Source organism: Habropoda laboriosa, unplaced genomic scaffold, assembly GCF_001263275.1.
Source record: "Habropoda laboriosa isolate 0110345459 unplaced genomic scaffold, ASM126327v1 scaffold92, whole genome shotgun sequence".
NCBI lineage: Eukaryota > Metazoa > Arthropoda > Insecta > Hymenoptera > Apidae > Habropoda > Habropoda laboriosa.
In genome coordinates this window covers 930242-935798 of record NW_017100268.1, presented here as the reverse complement: position 1 = coordinate 935798, position 5557 = coordinate 930242, and positions in this window count along the sequence as shown.

Genomic DNA, 5557 nt, shown 5'->3' with positions numbered 1-5557 from the left:
TTTCTGGATATTTTTAACAGGCCAAACTTGTTGATCTGGACGCGGAGTTTTTCGTATAAAATATTTCAGAAAATTATATATGTATTGCAACGTAGTAATTTTTGAAATTACAGTGCGTTCGTATCATAGAAATGATACAAATTTTATTGTTAAATGTTGATTTGGAATGGTTCAGAGTTCGTTGAAGTTATGGAAAATGTACAATAAAAGGATCAAAAAATATGGCTTTTGTGTACTTTTAATTTAGATTTAGAAACTGTGTCTTTTTCGCGATACAACTTCGCGTGAAATATATCACCTATAAAATTACTATTTTCTTTGCTGAAAAACAGTACGAAAAAATTTGTAAATCGTTAAACAATGTATCTAATACAGTATTAAAAATTGAAAGTGACCTGTCTCGATTAACAAGAAGAACATAAACTTGCGTTCGATTAAAAAGCAGAAGTTTCTAAGCGTTCTTCGCACAGTATCTACGATTTCTTTGTGAACGGTTAACGAACCGCAGATGTTTCGTCAACTCGTTCAAATTTCATAAAAAATTGCAAACAACGTGAAAAGAATCGGCAGGGTAAACGTAGCAAAGTTTAGCTGCAAAACGAGATAAAGAAGGTCAGAAACTGCAATGGAAATAATATCCATTGTTCGAGGCCGTTTTTGAGAGACATGAGCCACGATTTCCGGGAGCAAAAAGGAGGGGGGCCAACGACCCTTCGCATTGGGTCGAGAAAATATAAGCGAGGTCGATATTGAGAACACGAGGAACGAGAAAAGAGGGGAACGACCCCTGAAAAGCCCTAATGCGCATCATGAGTTTTCCAGGAGGCAGGACACGCCATGGAAATCGAGAATCTCCGTACGTTGAAAAATTCACAGTAAATACTACGGTGAATTTCCAACGTTTACCCAATACTCCTTCGCAAATTCCAGCTAATTTAATGAAAAAGAAAAGGATTATACACGCATTTATCGTAATTTTCGAATAAGAATCCACCGTGTGCAAAAGGGAGCCTTTTAATCAAATTACCAACGAGAAGAAAGATATTGTACCGAACAGAAGTAATATAAAAATGGTGTAATTTCATTTACGGAAAAGACACGACGGGCATCGTAAATAATTCATACACGTTGAACACGATGTTCTCACGAGAACAGAGTATCGGTCGCCGAGCATCGCCGCCGTTTTTCGATATTCTTTCTCACGGGAACCGGCGGTGCATCCAGGAGAAGTTCGACGAAAGCCTAGGCAAGCTTCTCCTCCTCTATTGGTATACCCAAATGAATTTTCTCATCGATGCCGAATCAAAGCGCGCCCTTCGACCGGTGACCCAAATCCGAAAGGGGGTAACGACCCCGTGGAGCAAGGGAATCGCCCCTTGGTCGAATCCGTTTGTTCACCGTTCCTCCTCTTTCATTTTTTCTCTTTTTTGTTTTCGATTGCAAATGGCGACCGCTCTCTTTCAACGTCGACTCTCTGTGCGCGTCTGTGCACATGGCCGATGGAAACCGGGCCGTTGTCCTTGTCCGGAGAGCCCGGGTACCAACCTAGCCCGATGAACGACAAGCACGTGCAACCTTCTCTATTCCATCTTGCGCCGTGCTTTTTTACCTGCGATATGTGTGTCTAAGCGTGTATCCAGGGCCGTACCCTAATTATACGAAGGGACTGTAACACCCCCCTTCAGCTTTCCCCAAAAATACACACACAAGAGCGCGCGCGCGTGTACAGGCTCGATAACGTAGAACTGTTTTCAAGAGTTGGCAACATGTGGACTAACTCTCTCTCTCTAAGTTATTTAACCAGAGAATACTCGGTGAAAATCGACTCTCTACGCTTAAACGTGGTTACTGAAATATGAAAAGGACCCGGGGATGTACCTGTGTATACCTGAACGTGCAAACCTTCTTTCCAAGTTTCCCGAAACGTGAAACTTTCCGTTCTATCCGAAACGTACTAACGGTAATATTTCGCTATTGTTGATTTTCTGGAAAGCTTGTAAACGTAGTGAAATTCTGTTCTCTCGGAGCGCAGATGAAAAGTTTATTCCTCGTTTAAGTTCGATGATTTACGAGCGGCGCGTATCGATACGCTCCTGGTTTAGGAGCAGAGAGACGCATGTATTAGAGCCGTTCTATCGTATGAATGGCGGCATATACACGTGCAAGTACCTAATGCCTATGAAACGAGAGAAGATCTCGTTAGCCATTCAGCTGTGCCTCACATGTCCATTCAACCCCCTTACCAATATCACAAGAAAGAAATTCTTCGTCGCCTATGAAGACTGCTTCCGGGTGGAAACTAACTTGTCGAACCATTTCGAGCGGTGAATAACACTTGGGCTGCTTCTACGTGTGTGTGCTTCTTAAATCAAGCACGGTTATAAATATCGAATGAGCTCGATGGTTTATTTAGTTTTAAACGGCAGTGAATTGTTGGTCAATTTTCTGGAACGTTCCGAATTGCGTTTTCAAGTGAAACCGCTTTCACAGTTCAAACATGAATTCGTACTACGTGGAAAATGATTTTCTTTTTTTTTTTTTTTGCGTTACATTATGCTAGGTAATTTATTGTACAAGGTGAACTAGGTAAAACAGGCCGCTTAATTATCTTCTCTGGCTACGAGAACATTTTTATACGTAATTTAAACGGTTTCAAAGGGTGGATGAGATGGAAGGAGAGTTTGTTTGACGGAAGAAATGGCGAAAAATGAGAGGAAGTTTCGTGTTTGATTGAAAATAATAGAGTTCCAGATCGTTTGAAGTTCTATTACATGTCTGTTACAACGTAGAAAAATATGTATATACATTCTTGAGGTGAACAGAAAGAAATGGCATTAGTAAAAAGATTTTCCTTTCGTCTTTTTCATACTTTGAAACCATTTGAATTATAAAAATTTCCTCGTACCACGTACCACTCTCGTAAAATACTCTCGTACTGCTGTAAAATAAATTTTCAATTAGACCAATACTACCGCTAACTTTCGAAATTGTATTACACCACGTTAGAATTATTTCTGCCGCTGTGAAACGAGACCGGAGAGTCTGAAGGAATTTCGTTGAATCGATCTCGAAGAAACGAGATATTGCAGGGTAAAAATAAAAAGGAGGAGAAGCATTCGCTTTAACCTGGAGATCTAATGAAAAAGTATTTCTTGAAGAATCTTCTCCAATACAATGAGAAGATATCTACTTACCATCAGAGCGACCCGTAGCAGCGAAAATTGCTCGAACAAAAAGAAGAAAGAAAAAACCGTACAATTGGAAAATTCACTTGGAATTAAGTCTGGTTTTTTTAATTACTCGACGATCTCGAAGTTAAGAAGTTTCTGTACATGAAGATCGAATCGCGCTGTTTCCCTTTCAGAAACGAACGGCGCAGGTGGGACGAGGCTTCTCAGGCAAGAGAATTTCCTGGCGTAAAGTAAACTTCAGATAGAAAATTCCTCGCTAGCCTGCGGAAGGTTTAAAAATTCTATACCAGGCAACGTATATCTACGATACCACCCTAGAGTGCTGTTAGGTCGGATACGCACAAGCGTCTATACACGCCCAATGAGCCCTGAACATGCCGGCTTCTAGGAACCCATTGGCGTAGGAATAGCTCGGCTAAGGTCGCCTGATCTATGAGCAACTATCGTGAACGGAAATAAATAAACCGCGTTTTGCAACGTGCAGACTGCAAAACTTCTCAACAACCGTTTTCTTCGATAATAGATTCTCTTCTCTGGTTCTGTTACTCGCTCAGAGTTGAAATTTTGCGATTATTTCGTAGAAATTGGTGGATTTAGAAGTTTCTGGAAAATTCGAGGTAGAAAATTGATGGAAAATTTTTAACAGAGTTCCTTTCAGTTTACTCTTTTCATGCTCTTGTTTCTTGTTAATTATCAACGACACCTCCGATATTAACAATGATAATACATATTCAATGAAAGCGTTCATTTTAGAATATTATACCTTCAAGTTTATATCGTGTACAAGTTATATTATTGTTATCGCTCGTGAGTTTAATTTAAAAGAAAGAAATAAAAGAAATTTTGAAATCTACTCCTTTTTCTAGTTCAAGGATGCGATAAATTTCTCGAAAGAATTCCATTTTTTTTTTTAATGAAATTTGAAAGATAAGTTAAATCTTTAACCTTTTTGCTGGAAATTGGTTAAATGAAGTTGCTTATTTGTGTAAAGAGCGTTTTAAATTCTTTGTGTGGCTATTCTTGTATATAGTTCAATTAATAGTTATGTCTTTCTTCTAATAAAATTTGTACTTTTGTCGAATACTATCGTTATTGTTGATATCGATGGTGTCGTTAATAGTTCGAAAGGAAAGCATGGAAAGAACAAACTTTGTAACGAAAACTCGATGCGATATTGAAAATCGATTTCTTTCTCGCGTTGGACGTGCGCTCGATGTTTAAAGTTGCATCGTGAGAACATTCGCGATAGAAATTTTCCGAGAAATTCATTGACGTAACGTTTACGTGCAAACTTGATTTATTTTATAATGAAGTTTCAATGAGACGATGCATTTCGAAGCAACAAAATTGACAGTATTAAATTCTGACCTGAATTGTGGTCTTAAGAAACGTTTAATTATTTTATAATTGCAACATATATAAGTAAGTCGAGGAAAATTTGAGAATTTAGTGAAAATATGTTTCAATTTATACACATGCAATTTATCTACAGTATTAATTTAGTATTAAAAGCTATTTAAAGAAATCTCACAAAGAGTACACATGTGATTTTCAAATGTTACAAGATTATGGGTAATTTTTCATCTTATGTAGTAACCGGGAAAATTCAATTACGTTTAATCGCATTATTACACTACCAAGCACATCTGCGTTTTCAGAATAAACATTTACTTAACAGAGAGAAAATTGACTCGACATACTACGTGATCCATTAACACTTTTCAGTAAAATGAATCAATCATTGGATTAACCACTTAACGCTCAAACCGTGTCTCAAACACGGAAGTAATCATCCAATAAATGCAGTATTTTAAACTACTTTATTTCACTTTCCATACTGCGTTGTTCTATTCTGTTATGGCGAAAACGTAAGTTGCAGCATTACAAACTTATTTCTATACGTCTAAGAAATAATTAAAAACTAACAAACTTGATCATTTCTGGCACATTAAGTTGAGAAAAATGTGAGCCTTACACAGTTGAAAATTCTGGCATTTCTTTAAATAGTGAAAAAAAGTTTACCTAATCCGAATATCGTATCAAACACATTTGTACAAAAAAATAACCGTGAAAGTTCTCTGTACGTCTAATGCAGCCAACCGCAAAGAGAGAAGTAACGTAAAGATTTCCAACACGCTTTTCTCAGTAATATCTTTCGGGTGTCCGTGAGTAATTCAGCAATCGTAAGGAACGTAATGAAAAATTACGCAGCAACGTGGTTTCACATAAGATCCCTGAATGAAGATTCTCGTAGCTGTGGCTGCGCGAAATGTCCGCTACCGGAAGCGGATTATCATTTTCCACCTTGGATTTTCATGGCGCAAAAAGAAAGGGGGAGCGCGGCTGTATGGGGCGCGGTGGGGAAA